The sequence below is a fragment of the Heterodontus francisci genome, unplaced genomic scaffold (genome assembly GCF_036365525.1).
Source record: "Heterodontus francisci isolate sHetFra1 unplaced genomic scaffold, sHetFra1.hap1 HAP1_SCAFFOLD_148, whole genome shotgun sequence".
NCBI lineage: Eukaryota > Metazoa > Chordata > Chondrichthyes > Heterodontiformes > Heterodontidae > Heterodontus > Heterodontus francisci.
Window position 1 is genome coordinate 3,354,689 of NW_027142345.1, and position 19,064 is coordinate 3,373,752.

The window sequence follows — 19,064 nt, forward strand, 5'->3', positions numbered from 1 at the left end:
GTTGGAGGGAAGAGAGGATGGGGAGTTGCACTATTGATGAGGGAGCACATCACGGCAGTAGTTAGAGAGGATATCCCGGGGGGAACGTCCAGTGAGGCCATATGAGTGGAGCTTAGAAATAAGCAAGGGGTGGTCTCTTCGATGGAATTATACTATAGGCCGCCCAATAGTCAGAGGGAATTGGAGGAGCATATATGCAGGGAAATCACAGATAGGTGTAGGAATTTTCGGGTTGTAATAGTAAGTGATTTTAACTTTCCTAATATTGACTGGGACTGCCTTAGTGCTAAGGGATCAGATGGGCAAGAATTTGTTCAGTGTGTCCAGGATAGCTTTATGAAACAGTATATGGATGGCCCTACGAGAGAAAAGGCGACACTCGACCTCCTCTTTGGAAATGAGGATGGGCAGGTGGATGATGTGTTAGTGAGGGAGCACTTTGGGACCAGTGACCATAACTCTATTAGCTTCAAGATAGTTATGGAAGAGGATAGGACTGGTCCTCAGGTTCAAGTCCTAAATTGGAGGAAGGTTGATTTCGATGGCATCAGACAGGAACTCTCAGAAGCTGAATGGAAGGGGCTGTTTACAGGTAAAGGGACTTCTGGCAAGTGGGAGGCTTTTAAAAGTGAGATAGGAAGAGTTATGGGCCGGCATATTCCTGTTAGATGGAAGGGCAAGATTGGCAAGTTTAGGGAACGTTGGTTGATGAGGGATGTTGAGGGTCTGGTCAGGACAAAGAAGGAGGAATATGTCAGGTATAGGCAGTGGGGATCAAACGAGTCCCTCCAGGAGTACAGTGGATGGAGGAGTACACTCAAGAAAGAAATTAGGAGGGAGAAATTGGGCCATGAGATTTCCCTGGCAGATAAGATAATGGAGAATCCTAAAATATTCTATAAGTATATTAAGAGTAAAAGGGTAGCTAGGGTGAGAGTCAGTCCCCTTAAGGATCAGTGTGGTAATCTATGTGTGCAGCCACGTGAAATGGGCGAGGTCTTAAATGAATACTTCTCGTCTTGATTTACCATGGAGACGACATGGAAGCTACTGAGTTCACAGGAGGGAACAGCGATATCCTGGAGCATATCAACATTACAAAGAAGGAGGTGTAGGAGGTTTTGAAGCTCATTAAGGTAGTTAAATCCACAGGGCCTGACCAGGTGTATCCTAGGATGCTATGGGAAGAAAGGGAGGATATTCCTGGAGCCCGAGCAGAGATTTTTGCATTATCGTTAGCCACAGGTGAGATACTGGAAGACTGGAGGATAGCTAATGCTGTGCCTTTATTTAATAAGGGCGGCAGTGATAAGCCAGGGAACAACAGGCCGGTGAGCCTTACATCAGTGATGGGAAAGTTACTGGAAGGGATTCTGACAGACAGGATTTATATGCATTTGGAAAGGCAACGTCTGATTAGGGATAGTCAGCATGGCTTTGTGCATGGGAATCATGTCTCAGGAATTTGATTGCGTTCTTTGAGGAGGTGACCAAGAGGATTGACGATGGCAGGGCGATGGACGTTGTCTACATGGACTTTAGCAAGGCCTTTGACAATTTCCCGCATGGTCGGCTGGTCCAGAAGGTTCAAACACATGGGATCCAGGGTGTGCTAGCCAATTGGATACAAATTTGGCTTGGTGATCGGATGGTAGTGGGGGGTTGTTTTTCAGATTGGAGGCTGGTCAACAGTGGTGTGCCACAGGGATCGGTTCTGGGCCCTCTCTTGTTTGTCATATATATTAATGACTTGGATATGAATGCAGGGGGCATGATTGGTAAGTTTGCAGATGATACAAAAATTGATGGAATAGTAGAAAGTGAAGAAGGTTGTCTAAGGTTACAACAGGATATAGATAAACTTGGAAAGTGGGCAAGGGATTGGCAAATGGAATTTAATGCAGACAAGTGCGAAGTGATGCATTTTGGGAAGTTAAACCAGGGCAGGACATATACAGTGAATGACAGGGCATGGGGAGTGTTGTTGAGAAGAGAGACCTTGGGGTGCTAGTGCATAGTTCCCTGATTGTGGCAACACAGGTAGACAGGGTGGCGAAGAAGGTGCATGGCATGCTTGTCTTCATCAACTGCGGCATGGAGTACAAGAGTTGGGACGTCATGTTACAGTTGTACATAACATTGGTTATTCCGCATTTGGAGTACAGTGTGCAGTTCTAGTCGCAGCACTACAGGAAAGATGTGATTAAGCTAGAGAGGGTGCAGAAAAGATTTATAAGGATGTTGCCTGGTTTGGAGGGCTTGAGTTATAAAGAGAGATTGGGTAGGCTGGGTCTGTTTTCCCTGGAGCAAAGACGGCTGAGAGGGGACATGATGGAGGTATATAAAATTATGAGAGGCATAGACAGAGCAGGTAGTTAGAGTCTGTTTCCCATGGTAGGGGTGACGAAAACTAGAGGGCATAGATTTAAGATGAAAGGGAGGAGGTTTAAACGGGATTAAAAGGGTAGATTTTACACACAAAGAATAGTGCGTATCTGGAATGAGCTGCCAGAGGAGGTGGTGGAGGCAGGAACAGTGGCCACATTTAAGAGTCATCTGGACAGGTATTTGAATGAGCAAAGCATAGACGGATATGGAATTAATGCATGCACGTGGAATCAGTATAGATCGGCATTATGGTCGGCATGGACGCAGTGGGCCGAAGGGCCTGTTTCTATGCTGTACGAATCTCTGACTCTAAGATGGAGAGTGACGTAGTTGATTCTGAGACTAGGGTCGTGAATCTTAATAAAGGAAAGTATGAAGGTATGAGGCACGAGTTGGCTATGATGGATTGGGAAACGTTACTTAAAGGGATGATAGTGGAAAGGCAATGGCAATATTCAAAGAGTGCATTGATGAACTGCAACAATTGTTTACTGCTGTCTGGCGCAAAAGTAAAATGGGAAACGTAGCCAAACCATGGCTCACAAGGAAAATTAGAGATAGTATTAGATTCAGGGAAGAGGCATATACATTCGCCAGAAAGAAGCAACAGACCTGAGGATTGGGAGCAGTTTAGAATTCAACAAAGGAGGACCAAGGGATTGATTAATAAGGGGAAAATAAAGTACACGAGTAAGCTTGCGGGGAACATACAACCTGACTGTAATGGTTTCTGTTGGAATGTGAAGAGGAAAGGATTGGTTAAGACAAATGTAGGTCCCTACAGTTAGAAACATGGGAATTTATTAGGGGAAACAAAGAAATGGCTAACCAACTAAATGCATACTTTGATTCTTTCTTCACAAAGGATGACACAAATATCTTACCAGAAATGTTGGGGAACACAGGGTTTAGTGAGAGGAAGGAACCGAAGGAAATCAGTATTAGTAGAGAAATTGTGTTGGAGAAGTTGATGGGATTGAAGGCCGATAAATCCTCAGGGCCAGATAATCTGCATCCCAGATTACTTAAGGAAGTGACCCTGGAAATCGTGGATGCTTTGGTGGTCATCTTTCCAGCTTCCTTCGACTTTGGAACAGTTCCAGCTGATTGGAGGGCAGCTAGTGTAATCCCACCATTTAAAAAGGGAGGTAGAAATAAAGCAGGGCATTATAGACAAGTCAGCCTGACGTCGGTAGCGGGAAAATTCTGGAGTCCATTATCAAAGTTTTTAGGGCAGAGCACTTGGAGAACAGTGTTAGAATCGGATAGAGTCAGCATGGATTTCCGGAAGGGAAATCATGCTTGATAAATCTATTAGAATTCTTCGAGGATGTAACTAATAGAGTTGATGAGGGGGAGTCAGAGAATGTGGTTTATTTGGACTTTCAGAAGGCTTTCGACAAAGTCCCACATAAGAGATTAGTGAGTAAAATTAAAGCACATGGGATTAGTGGAAGTGTATTGCGATAGATAGAAAATTGGTTGGCAGATGGAAAAAAAGTGTCGGGATAAACGGATCTTTTACCAAAAGGCAGGCAGTGATTAGTGGGGTCCCACAGAGATCGGCGCTAGGACCCCAGCTATTCACACTCCATATTGCCGATTTCGATGCGGGAGCTAAATGTAATATCTCCAAATTTTGAGAAGACACACAACTGGGTGGGAGGGTGAGTTGTGAGGAGGATGCAGAGTGGCTTCAGGGTGATTTGGACAAGTTGACTGAGTGGGCTATTGCATGGCAGATGCAGTATAATGTGAATAAATGAGAGGTTATCCACTTTGGTAGCAAAAACAGGAAGGCAGATTATTATCTGAACTGCGATAAACTGAGAGAGGGGAATATGCAACGAGACCTGGGTGTTCTCGTACACCAGTCACTGAAGGTAAGCATGCAGGTGCAACAGGCGGGAGAAAAAGGCGAATGTTATGTTGGCCTTCATGGAGACAGGATTCGAGTACAGGAGCAGGGATGTCTTGCTGCAGTTATCCAGGGCGTTGGTCAGGCCGCAATTGGAATATTGTGTGCAGTTTTGGTCTCCTTCTCCGAGAAAGGATGTTCCTGCTTAGCAAGAGTGCAATGAAGGTTTATCAGACTGATTCCTGGGATGGCGGGACTGACGTATGAGGAGAGATAGGATTATATTCGCTGGAGTTCGGAAGAGTGAAGAGGGATCTCATAGAATGCTCTAAAATTCTAACAGGACTTGACAGGGTAGTTGCAGGAAGGATGCTCCCGATGGTGGGGGAGTCCAGAACAAGGGGTCATAGTCTAAGGATACGGGGTAAACTTTTCAGGACTGAACTGAGGAGAAATTTCTTCACCCAGAGAGTGGTGAGCCAGTGAAATTACGTTATCACTCCCATGTACAAGAGGGATTGGAATATGCTGGCCAGTGCCTCTGCTACTTCCATCATTCCATCCCTCAGCAACCCACATGCATCCCATCCAGACTGGGTAAATGATCTACTTTATTGTGATACAAAAAGTGCTGTATTGAAAAGGGTTAACTGAATCTGTTTGTTCAGTGACTGCAAATAATGTCAGTCTCCATGGACCCTAATTGTGTCACAGGAAGTTTTCCATCTTCTATTAATAAGGGGCTGCCATGTGTTATCCCATCGTTTCAGCCGGAACATCAGCCCCGGCACAACAGAGATCAGCGGCTCCAGAGAGAGAGAAAGGAAAGATCAGAATCTGAGAACAACAGATTGGAATGTTACAACAATGGGTCAGAATCTGAGAACAACAGATTGGAATGTTACAACAATGGGTCAGAATCTGAGAACAATAGATTGGAATGTTACAACAATGGGTCAGAATCTGAGAACAATAGATTGGAATGTTACAACAATGGACAGGAGTTTATCCTTGGATCTTTACTACCTTTCTACATATTATGATTTTTACTCATTAAACTCTCGTATACATCTCGCACTGAAGATTATTCAATACATTTACTATCCCATCCTGGCGATTATTGGTGTCCCTGGTAAGTCTCTCTATCTAGATATTAATTCTCTAAACCAAGTCTAACAGCATTACTGCTCCTATAATTTACTCTGCACTTTTTGCTGCCGTTGTATTCCTGGTGAATATGTCCAGCTATTAGCTCGATAAACCATTGCCAACTTTATTGGCTTTCTTGACATTTTCTCTCTCATCTTTACTACTGTTGCTGTCTCTATTTCCCGGTAGGGCATTGTAAACCCCGTTTCACTGAACTACTGTTCTGTTATGTAAATATTAGGAAGACTGAAGCCAATGTTATTGGTCTCCATCACAAACTCCATCCCCTATCTGTGAAACAAATACACCACCCTGCCCAATATCTGAGGCTGAACCTTCTTCTTTCTTTTGGGCCTCCTTATCTCGAGAGACAATGGATACGCGCCTGGAGGTGGTCAGTGGTTTGTGAAGCAGCGCCTGGAGTGGCTATAAAGGCCAATTCTGGAGTGACAGGCTCTTCCACAGGTGCTGCAGAGAAATTTGTTTGTTGGGGCTGTTGCACAGTTGGCTCTCCCCTTGCGCCTCTGTCTTTTTTCCTGCCAACTACTAAGTCTCTTCGACTCGCCACAATTTAGCCCTGTCTTTATGGCTGCCCGCCAGCTCTGGCGAATGCTGGCAACTGACTCCCACGACTTGTGATCAATGTCACACGATTTCATGTCGCGTTTGCAGACGTCTTTATAACGGAGACATGGACGGCCGGTGGGTCTGATACCAGTGGCGAGCTCGCTGTACAATGTGTCTTTGGGGATCCTGCCATCTTCCATGCGGCTCACATGGCCAAGCCATCTCAAGCGCCGCTGACTCAGTAGTGTGTATAAGCTGGGGATGTTGGCCGCTTCAAGGACTTCTGTGTTGGAGATATAGTCCTGCCACCTGATGCCAAGTATTCTCCGAAGGCAGCGAAGATGGAATGAATTGAGACGTCGCTCTTGGCTGGCATACGTTGTCCAGGCCTCGCTGCCGTAGAGCAAGGTACTGAGGACACAGGCCTGATACACTCGGACTTTTGTGTTCCGTGTCATTGCGCCATTTTCCCACACTCTCTTGGCCAGTCTGAACATAGCAGTGGAAGCCTTACCCATGCGCTTGTTGATTTCTGCATCTAGAGACAGGTTACTGGTGATAGTTGAGCCTAGGTAGGTGAACTCTTGAACCACTTCCAGAGCGTGGTCGCCAATATTGATGGATGGAGCATTTCTGACATCCTGCCCCATGATGTTCGTTTTCTTGAGGCTGATGGTTAGGCCAAATTCATTGCAGGCAGACGCAAACCTGTCGATGAGACTCTGCAGGCATTCTTCAGTGTGAGATGTTAAAGCAGCATCGTCAGCAAAGAGGAGTTCTCTGATGAGGACTTTCCGTACTTTGGACTTCGCTCTTAGACGGGCAAGGTTGAACAACCTGCCCCCTGATCTTGTGTGGAGGAAAATTCCTTCTTCAGAGGATTTGAACGCATGTGAAAGCAGCAGGGAGAAGAAAATCCCAAAAAGTGTGGGTGCGAGAACACAGCCCTGTTTCACACCACTCAGGATAGGAAAGGGCTCTGATGAGGAGCCACCATGTTGAATTGTGCCTTTCATATTGTGAACCAGACTGTTTGCAATCGGTGTGTTCTATTTAAACCTGAGCTGAGTCCATCTCCATATTCTCTGCAGTACCAACCCTGTCTACGACCACCTCTGTCATATCCCCCACCTCCACCTCTGTCTCAGCCAATCTGCTGCATAAACCCTCACCTGTACCTTTGTTAAATCCACACTTGACTATTCCAATTCTATCCTGGTCACCCTCCCAGTTATAAACCTCCATAAACCACAGCCCATCCAGATTTCTGCTGCCTGTATCCTAACTCACACCAAATCCTGATCACCCATCACCCCTGTACTCACTGATCTACATTGGCTCCTGGTCTGGCAGCACCTTAATTTTAATATAGTCATTCTTGTGTTTGAATCTCTCCATGGCCTCACCCCTCCAATTAGCCCCATTCTCCTGCCCAATCTCATATTCCTGAAAATGTTTTGACTTCAATCTTTTCTTATATCTCCTTCTGAAGTGAATTCCTTTCCCACTGTATCTGTCCCGAGCCACTATTTTAGACTGTACAGCACTACTGATGCTGACGGTACAGAAGCTGGGATCCATACAGAGATGTGAACTGCACAGGCAGGCACTTCTAGTGCGGCGTGCAAAGTGCCCCATTCTGGGCAGGGCTCCAGCTCAATCGTACCATGTATGTGTTGTTGCTCTGAGGATGGTTTTGAATGTGATGTCAATGTACCATACCGGCAGCATTGATGTACGTCTTTGAAACTTGGTCTGTACATGTCCACTGACCTCATGTGTTAGTCACTCTCATCTGAACATACATTCAGCAACATGAGGAACCCCCTCTAGTATCAATTAAAAGGACCAGGCATCCAACTTACAGGTTTACTTACAGGCTTTTGACTTACTTCTATTATTGTAAAGTTAGTGGAGGTGCTGTGGATGGTTTGTTGGAGGTTGTGTTGTGAGCTGCTGCAGATATTCAGGGAGGACAGAGGATTTGGTGACCCAACTCTGCACGAGGTATGGCCTATCAGGGGAAAACAGCAGCAGCCAGAGCAGTGTCACCACGGCTGGCACTGTTGTTCAGCAGGGAGGGACAAAGCGCAGAAGAGCAATAGTTATAGGGGACTCTGTAGTTATGGGCACAGATAGGCGTTTCTGTGGACGTGAAAGAGACTGCAGGATGGTATGTTGCCTCCTTGGTTTCAGGGTCAAGGATATCTCTGAACGGACAGGGGGCATTCTGAAGGGGGAGGGTGAACAGCCAGAGGTTGTGGTACACATCGGTAGCAATGACATAGGCAGGAAGAGTGATGAGGTCCTACAGGGGGAGTTTAGGAAGTTCGGCAATAAGTTGCAAAACAAGACCTCGAGGGTTGTAATCGCTGGATTCCTCCCAGTGCTACGTGCTAGTGATTCTAGAAATAGGAAGATAGTGCAGCTAATCACGTGGTTGAGCAGCTGGTGCAGGAGGGAGGGTTTCAGATATCTGGACAATTGGGATCTCTTCAGGGACAGATGGGACCTGTACAAGAAGGACGGGTTGCATATAAACTGGAAGGGCACTAATATCCTGGCTGCAAGGTTTGCAAGCATCACTCGGGAGGGTTGAAACTAATGTGGCAGGCGCGGGGGGGGGCGTGGGGGGGGGGGGGACCACAGCAGTCGGACAGCTAGTGAAATAAATGAGGAGGACATAGTAAATAAGGCCAGTAGGACGAAGAGGAAGAACAGGCAGGGAGATGTTTCTGAGCACAGCGGGACTGGTGGTCTGAAGTGCATTTATTTCAATGCGAGAAGTATAACAAGGAAGGCAGATGAACTTTGAACTTGGATTAGTACTTGGAAATATGATGTTTTTGCTATTTCCGGGATCTTGGTTGAGGGAAGGGCAGGATTGGCAGCTAAATGATGCAGGTTGTAGAAGCTTCAGGCGGGATAGAGGGGGATGTAAAAGGGGTGGGGGAGTTGCATTACTGTTTAAGGAGAATATCACAGCTGTACTGCGGGAGGACACCTCAAAGGGGTCATGCAGCGAGGCAATATGGGTGGAGCTCAGGAATAGGAAGGGTGCAGTCACGATGTTGGGGGTTTACTACAGGCCTCCCAACAGCCAGCGGGAGGTAGAGGAGCAGATATGCAGACAGATTTTGAAAAGATGTAAAGGTAACAGTGTTGTCGTGGTGGATGATTATAACTTCCCCTATATTGACTGGGATTCGCTTTGTGCGGCTTGGATGGGGCAGAATTTCTGAGGAGCCTCCAGGAGGGCCTCTTGAAACAGTATGTAGATAGTCCAACTAGGGATGGGGCCATTCTGGACCTGGTATTGGGGAACGAGGCCGGCCAGGTGGTCGATGTTTCAGCGGGGGAGCATTTCGGGAGCAGTGACCATAATTCCATAAGTTTTAAGGTACTTGTGGATAAGGATAAGAGTAGTCCTCGGGTGAAGGTGCTAAATTGGGGGAAGGCTAATTATAACAATATTAGGCAGGAACTGAAGAATTTAGATTGGGGGCGGCTGTTTGAGGGCAAATCAACATCTGACATGTGGGAGTCTTTCAAACGTCAGCTGATTAGAATCCAGGGCAGGTATGTTCTGGAAAAAAGACAAGTTTGGCAAGTTTCGGGAAGCTTGGATAACACGGGATATTGTGAGCTTAGTCAAAAAGAAAAAGGAAGCATTTGTAAGGGCTTGAAGGCTAGGAACAGACGAAGCACTTGAGGAATATAAAGGCAGTAAGAAGGAACTTAAGCAAGGAGTTAGGAGGGCTAAAAGGGGTCATGAAAAGGCATTGGCAAACAGGATTAAGGAAAATCCCAAGGCTTTTTATACATATATAAAGAGCAAGAGGGTAACCAGGGAAAGGGTTGGCCCACCCAAGGACAGAGAAGGGAATCCATGTGTGGAGCCAGAGGAAATGGGCGAGGTGCTAAATGAGTACTTTGCATCAGTATTCACCAAAGTGAAGGACTTGGTGGATGATGAGCCTAGGGAAGGGAGTGCAGATAGTCTCAGTCATTTCATTAACAATAAGGAGGAGGTGTTGGGTGTCTTGCAAAGCATTAAGGTAGATACGTCTCCAGGGCCTGATGGGATCTACCCTAGAATACTGAGGGAGGCAAGGGAAGAAATTCCTGGCGCCTTGACAGAAATCTTTGCATCCTCATTGGCTACAGGTGACGTCCCAGAGGACTGGAGAATAGCCAATGTTGTTCCTTTGTTGAAGAAGGGTGGCAAGGATAATCCACGAAATTATAGGCTGGTGAGCCTTACGCCAGTGGTAGGTAAACTATTAGAGAGGATTATTCGGGACAGGATTTACTCCCATTTGGAAACAAACGAACTTATTAGTAGCGAGAGGCAGCATGGTTTTGTGAGGGGGAAGTCGTGTCTCACTAACTTGATTGAGTTTTTTGAGGAAGTGACGAAGATGGTTGATAAAGGAAGGGCAGAGGATGTTGTACATATGGACCTCAGTAAAGCCTTTGGCAAGGTCCCTCATGGCAGACTGGTGCAAAAGGTGAAGTCACACGGGATCAGAGGTGAGCTGGCAAGATGGATACAGAACTGGCTCGGTCATAGAAGACAGAGGGTATCAGTGGATGGGTGTTTTTCTGAATGGAGGGATGTGACTAATGGTGTTCCGCAGGGATCACTGCTGGGACCTTTGATGTTTGTAGTATATATAAATGATTTGGAGGAAAATGTAGCTGGTCTGATTAGTAAGTTTGCGAATGACACAAAGGTTGGTGGAGGTGCGGATAATGATGAGGATTGTCAGCGGATACAGCAGGATATAGATCAGTTGGAGACTCGGGCAGAGAAATGGCAGATGGAATTTAATCCGGAAAAATGTGAGGTAATGCATTTTGGAAGGTCTAATGCAGGTGGGAGGTATACAGTAAATGGCAGAACCCTGAGGAGTATTCATAGGCAGAGGGATCTGGGCGTACAGGTCCACAGGTCACTGAAAGTAGCAACACAGGTGGATAAGGTAGTCAAGAAGGCATACAGCATGCCTGCCTTCATCGGATGAGGCACAGAGTATAAAAACTGCCAAGTCATGTTGCAGCTGTACAGAACCTTAGTTAGGCCACAGTTGGAATATTATGTGCAATTCTGGTCGCCACACTACCAGAAGGATGTGGAGGCTTTGGAGAGGGTACAGAGGAGGTTTACCAGGATGTTGCCTGGTCTGGAGGGCATTAGCTATGAGGAGAGGTTGGATAAACTCGGATTGGTTTCACTGGAACGACGGAGGAGGAGGGGCGACATGATAGAGGTTTACAAAGTTATGAGCGGCATGGACAGAGTGGATAGTCAAAAGCTTTTTCCCAGGGTGGAAGAGTCAGTTACTAGGGGACAAAGGTTTAAGGTGCGAGGGGCAAAGTTTAGAGGGGATGTGCGAGGCAGGTTTTTGACACAGAGGGTGGTGTGTGCCTGGATCTTGCTGCCAGGGGAGGTGGTGGAAGCAGATACCATAGCGACGTTGAAGAGACATCTTGACAAATACATGAATAGGAAGGGAATAGAGGGATATGGGCCCCGTAAGTGCAGAAGGTGTTAGTTTAGGCAGGCATCAGGATCGGCGCAGGCTTGGAGGGCCGAATGGCCTGTTCCTGTGCTGTACTGTTCTTTGTTCTTTGTTCTTGACTGTAGTTACAATGTACCTTGATCTGTAACGTGATTAGCAAATGGAGCAGAGGCTGCAGAAAGGGGAAGCTCTGTAAAGAGGGAGGAGGACCGGGTTCTGCCCCCTTATATTCAAACCTGAGCTGAGCTCATCTCCATTTTCTTTCCAAAACCAACCGATTCAGCATTTCGTGTCTGCACTGGCTCTCCGAATGAACAATTCACCTAATGCAGTTCCCTGCATTCTCCCTGTAACCCTACACATTCTTCCTTCTCACATAACAGTCTATTCAGCTTCAATTGAACCTGCCTCCACCACACTCTCAGGCAGTGCATTCCAGACTCTAACCACTCACTGTGTGAAAAAATATTTTCCTCAGGTCGTCTTTGCTTCTTTTACCCATGACTTTAAATCTGTGCCCTTTTGTTCTCGATCCTTTCACGAGTGGGAACTGTTTCTCTCTATCTACTCTGTCCAGACACCTCATGATTTTTGAAACCTCTACGAAAGCACCTCTCAGCCTTTTCCGAGGAAAACAGTCCTAACTTCTCCAGCCTATCTTCATAACTGAAAATCCTCATCCCGGGAATCATTCACGTGAATATTTTCTGTACTCTCTCCAATGACCTCACGTCTTTCCTCAAGTGTGGCACCCAGAACTGGTCGCAATGCCACAGCTGAGGCTGAAATAATGTCTTATATAAGTTCAACATAACTTCCTTGCTCTTGTACTCTATGCCCCTATTAATAAAGCCCAGGATACTGCATGCTTTATTAAACACTTTCTCAACCTGTCCTGCCGCCTTCAATGACTTCTGCACATATACACACAGGTCCCTCTGCTCCTGCATACCCTATAGAATTGTACCCTTTATTGTATATTGTCTCCCCGTGTTCTTCCTATCAACATGAATCACTTCACATTTCTCTGTATTGAACTTCATCTGCCACCTGTCTGCCCATTCCACCAACTTGTGTGTGTCCTTTTGAAGTTCTACAAGATCCTCCTCACAGTTCACAATGCTTCCAACTTTCGTATCAGCTGCAAACGTTGAAATTGTGCCCTGTGCACCCAGGTTTAGGTCCTTAATATATATCAGGAAAAGCAAGGATCCCAACACTGATGTCTGGGGGACTCCAATGCAAACCTTCCTCCAGCCTGCAAAACATCCATTAACCACTACTCTTTGTTTCCTGTCACTCAGCTAATTTCGTATCCATGTTGCGACCGTCCCTTTTATTCCATGAGCTACAAGTTTGCTCACAGGTCTGTTGTGTGGCATTGTATCAAAAGGTTTTTGCATGCAGGGAATAGTTAAATGTCTGGAATGCACTGCTTGAGAATGGTGGAGGCAGGTTCATTTGAAACTGAATAGTCCGTTATATGAAAATCAATGAACATCAACAGAATTGCCCTCATCAACTATCTCTGATACCACCTCAAACATCTCCAGCAAATTAGTTAAACATGATGTACTCTCAAGAAATCCATGCTGGCTTGTTTAATTAACTCGCATTTGTCCATGTGACTATTAGCTTTGTCCAGGATTATTTCTTTCTAGAAGTTTTCCCACCACCGAAGTTTAACTGACAGGCCTGTAGTTGCTGGCCTTATCTTTACACCCTTTTTTGAACAAGGGTGTAACGTTTGCAATTCTCCAGTCCTCGTGCATCACCCCCAAGTCAAAGGAAGACTGAAAACTTATGTCCAGTGCCTCTGCGATTTCCACCCTCACTTCCCTCAGTATCCTTGGATGCATCTCATCTGTTCCTGGTGCTTTATTCAATTTAAGTCCAGACAGCCTATCTAATACTTCCTCTTTATCAATTTTAAGCCCCACTAGTGTCCGACTTACCTCCTCTTTCAACATTGCCTGGGTTGCATCTTAGAATCATAGAAAGTTTATGGCACAGAGAGAGGCCACTTGGCCCATCGTGTCTATGCTGTCCAGAAAACGACCCATCCATTCTGATCCTGCCTTCCAGCATTTGATAGATTACAGCAGTTGAGGTGCATATCCAGACACCTTTTGAATGAGTTGTGGGTTTCTGCCTCAACTACCCTTTCAGAAAGTGAGTTCCAGGCTCCCACCACCCGCTGGGTGAAAAATAAAATCCGCAGCTCCCTTTTAATCTTTCTGCCAATCACTTTAAGTCCATGCCCCCTCGTCACTGACCTCTTTGCTAAGGTGAATGGACCCTTCACCTCCACTCTATCCAGGCCCCTCCCGGTTTTGTACATTTCAATCAGATTTCCCCTCAGCCTTCTCTATTCCAAGAAGAACAACCCCAGCCTGTCCAATCTTTCCTCATAGCTACATTTTTCCAAACCTGGCAACATCCTCGTAAATCTCCTGTGTACCCTCTCTAGTGCAATTACATCCTTTCTGTAATGAGGTGACCAGAACTACACACAGTACTCAAGTTGTGTCCTAACCAATGAGTTAAACAAATCTAGCATGACCGCCCTGCTCGTATATTCTGTACCTCAGCTAATAAAGGAAAGGATTCCATATCTTCTTCCTTGGTAAAGACAGGTGGAAATTATTCATTTAGTACCACAGCTATATCCACTGCCTCCATGTGCAAATCCCCTTTATGGTCCTGAGTCGGCTCCATGGTTCCTTTTACTACCCTTTTACTGTTTAGATGCCTATAGAAATTAGAATTAGAACATTACAGCGCAGTACAGGCCCTTCGGCCCTCGATGTTGCGCCGACCTGTGAAACCATCTGACCTACACTATTCCATTTTCATCCATATGTCTATCCAATGACCACTTAAATGCCCTTAAAGTTGGCGAATCTGCTACTGCTGCAGGCAGGGCGTTCCACGCCCCTACTACTCTCTGAGTAAAGAAACTACCTCTCACATCTGTCCTATATCTATCACCTGTCAACTTGAAGCTATGTCCCCTCGTGTTTACCATCACCATCCGAGGAAAAAGACGCTCACTATCCACCCTATCTAACCCTCTGATTATCTTATATGTCTCTATTAAGTCATCTCTCCTCCTCCTTCTCTCCAACGAAAACAACCTCTAGTCCCTCAGCCTTTCCTCGTATGACCTTCCCTCCATACCAGGCAACATCCTCGTAAATCTCCTCTGCACCCTTTCCATAGCTTCCACATCCTTCCTATAATGCGGTGACCAGAACTGCATGCAATACTCCAGGTGAGGTCTCACCAGAGTTTTGTACAGCTGCAGCATGACCTCGTGGCTCCGAAACTCGACCCCCCTACTAATAAAAGCTAACACACCATATGCCTTCTTAACTGCCCTATTAACCTGGTTAGCAACCTTCAGGGATTTATGCACCTGGACACCAAGATCTCTCTGTTCATCTACACTACCAAGAATCTTCCCATTAGCCCAGTTCTCTGCATTCCTATTACTCCTTCCGAAGTGAATCACCTCACACTTTTCCGCAGTAAACTCCATTTGCCATCTCTCAGCCCAGCTCTGCAGCCTATCTATGTCCCTCTGTACCCTACAACATCCTTCGGCACTATCCACAACTCCACCGACCTTAGTGTCATCTGCAAATTTACTAACCCACCCTTCTACACCCTCTTCCAGGTCATTTATAAAAATGACAAACAGCAGTGGCCCCAAAACAGATCCTTGCGGTACACCACTAGTAACTAAACTCCAGGATGAACATTTGCCATCAACCACCACCCTCTGTCTTCTGTCAGCTAGCCAATTTCTGATCCAAAGCTCTAAATCACCTTCAACCCCATACTTCCGTATTTTCTGCAATAGCCTACCGTGGGGAACCTTATCAAACGCCTTACTGAAATCCATATACACCTCATCCACTGCTTTACCCTCATCCACCTGTTTGGTCACCTTCTCGAAAAACTCAATAAGGTTTGTGAGGCACGACCTACCCGTCACAAAACTGTGTTGACTATCTCTAATGAACTTATTCTTTTCAAGATGATTATACATCCTGTCTCTTATAACCTTTTCCAACATTTTACCCACAACCGAAGTAAGGCTCACAGGTCTATAATTACCAGGGCTGTCTCTACTCCCCTTCTTGAACAAGGGGACAACATTTGCAATCCTCCAGTCTTCCGGCACTATTCCTGTCGACAATGACGACATAAAGATCAAGGACAAAGGCTCTGCAATCTCCTCCCTGGCTTCCCAGAGAATCCTAGGATAAATCCCATCTGGCCCAGGGGACTTATCTATTTTCACACTTTCCAAAATTGCTAACACCTCCTCCTTGTGAACCTCAATCCCATCTAGCCTCGTAGCCTGAATCGCAGTATTCTCAACAACATTTTCTTTCTCTCCTGTAAATACTGACGAAAAAAATTCATTTAACACTTCCCCTATCTCCTCTGATTCCACACACAACTTCCCACTACTATCCTTGATTGGCCCTAATCTAACTCTAGTCATTCTTTTATTCCTGATATACCTATAGAAAGCCTTAGGGTTTTCCCTGACCCGATCCACCAATGACATCTCGTGTCCTCTCCTTGCTCTTCTTAGCTCTCCCTTTAGATCCTTCCTGGCTAGCTTGTAGCTCTCAAGCGCCCTAACTGAGCCTTCTTCTTCCTCTTGACAAGCACTTCAACTTCTTTAGTAAACCACCGCTCCCTCGCACGACAACTTCCTCCCTGCCTCACAGGTACATACTTATCAAGGACACACAGTAGCTGCTCCTTGAATAAGCTCCACATTTCGATTGTTCCCATCCCCTGCAGTTTCCTTCCCCATCCTACGCATCCTAAATCTTGCCTAATCGCATCATAATTTCCTTTCCCCCAGTTATAATTCTTGCCCTGCGGTATATGCCTGTCCCTGCCCATCGCTAAGGTAAACCTAACCGAATTGTGATCACTATCACCAAAGTGCTCACCTACATCTAAATCTAACACCTGGCCGGGTTCATTTTCCAGTACCAAATCCAATGTGGCATCGCCCCTGGTTGGCCTGTCTACATACTGTGTCAGAAAACCCTCCTGCATACACTGGACAAAAACTGACCCATCTAAAGTACTCGAACTATAGTATTTCCAGTCAATATTTGGAAAGTTAAAGTCCCCCATAACAACTCCCTTGTTACTCTCGCCCCTGTCGAGAATCATCTTCGCTATCCTTTCCTCTACATCTCTGTGGAACTATTCGGAGGTCTATAAAAGACTCCCAACAGGGTAACCTCACCTCTCCTGTTTCTAACCTCGGCCCATACTACCTCAGTAGACGAGTCCTCAAACGTCCTTTCTGTCGCTGTAATACTCTCCTTGATTAACAATGCCACAACCCCCCCCCCCCTCTTTTACCATCTTCTCTGTTCTTACTGAAACATCTAAATCCCGGAATCTGCAACATCCATTCCTGCCCCTGCTTTACCCATGTCTCCGAAATGGCCACTACATCGAGATCCCAGGTACCAACCCATGCTGCAAGCTCACCCACCTTATTCCGGATGCTCCTGGCGTTGAAATAGACACACGTTAAACCAGGTTCTTGCTTGCCAGTGCCCTCTTGCGTCCTTGTAACCATATCGCTGACCTCACTACTCTCAACATCCTGTACACTGGCACTACAATTTAGGTTCCCATTCCCCTGCTGAATTAGTTTAAACCCCCCCGAACAGCACTAGCAAACCTCCCCCCCCCCAGGATATTGGTACCCCTCTGGTTCAGGTGAAGACCATCCTGTTTGTAGAGGTCCCACCTACCCCAGAAAGAGCCCCAATTATCCAGGAAACCAAAACCCTCCCTCCTGAACCATCCCTGCAGCCACGTGTTCAACTCCTCTCTCTCCCTATTCCTCGCTTCGCTATCACGTGGCACGGGCAACAACCCAGAGATAACAACTCTGTTTGTTCTCGCTCTAAGCTTCCACCCTAGCTCCCTGAATTTCTGTCTTAAATCCCCATCTTTCTTCCTACCTATGTCGTTGGTGCCTATGTGGACCACGACTTGGGGCTGCTCCCCCTCCCCATTAAGGATCCCAAAAACACGATCCAAGACATCACGAACCCTGGCACCTGGGAGGCAACATGCCAACCGTGAGTCTCTCTCGTTCCCACAGAACCTCCTATCTGTTCCCCTAACTATGGAGTCCCCAATGACTAATGTTCTGCTCCTCTACCCCCTTCCCTTCTGAGCAACAGGGACAGACTCTGTGCCAGATACCTGTACCCCATTGCTTACCCCTGGTAAGTCGTCCCCCGCAACAGTGTCCAAAACGGTATACCTGTTGTTGAGGGAAACGGCCACAGGGGATCCCTGCACTGCCTGCTGGTTCCCTCTCCTTCCCCTGACGGTAACCCATCTACCTACTTCTTTTACCTGAGGTGTGACTACCTCCCCATAACTCCTCTCAATAACCTCCTCCGCCTCCCGAATGATCCAAAGTTCATCCAGCTCCAGCTCCAGTTCCCTAACGCGGTTCTCGAGGAGCTGGAGTTGGGTGCACTTCCCACAGATGCAGTCAGCAGGGACACTCTTGGCGACCCTTACCTCCCACATTCTGCAGGAGGAACATACAACTGCCTTAACCTCCATTCCCACTATTCCAAATTCCCAACAAATCTACTGAAAAACCAAAAACAAAAAGTCAAAACTTGTTAGGTTAGCAATCCAACGGACAGAACTTCCTAAATAAAAAGCTTACCTTATCAACACACCAGAGTCCTTTTTTGTTGGTTGGAGGAGGAGTGTGGGTGGGAGACACTACACGTGTAGTGTCTCGGGTACAGCCACCACACAAATATATACCTTTTTCCTTACCCAGCAGTCCCCTGGTCCTCCGAAAACAAAAGGGAATTCACTTTTAAACTTACACTGAATTTGACTTCACAGCTGTAAGCCCGCTCACGCACCTCCGTTGCGATCAAAGCTGCAGTCACCGAAACTAAAAGAAAGAGATTTTAAACCACACAAATATATACCTTTTTCCTTACCCAGCAGTCCCCTGGTCCTCCGAAAACAAAAGGGAATTCACTTTTAAACTTACACTGAAATTGACTTCACAGCTGTCAGCCCGCTCACGCACCTCCGTTGCTATCAATGCTGCAGTCACCGAAACGACAAGAAAGAGCTTTTAAACCACACAAACATATACCTTTTTCCTTACCCAGCAGTCCCCTAGTCCTCCGAAAACAAAAGGGAATTCACTTTTAAACTTACTCTGAAATTGACTTCACAGCTGTAAGCCCGCTCACGCACCTCCGTTACTATCAAAGCTGCAGTCACCGAAACTAAAAGAAAGAGATTTTAAACCACACAAATATATACCTTTTTCCTTACCCGGCAGTCCCCAGGTCCTCCGAAAACAAAAGGGAATTCACTTTTAAACTTGCACTGAAATTGACTTCACAGCTGTAAGCCCGCTCACGCACCTCCGTTGCTATCAAAGCTGCAGTCACCGAAACTTTTTCCTTACCCAGCAGTCCCATGGTCCTCCGAAAACAAAAGGGAATTCACTTTTAAACTTACACTGAAAT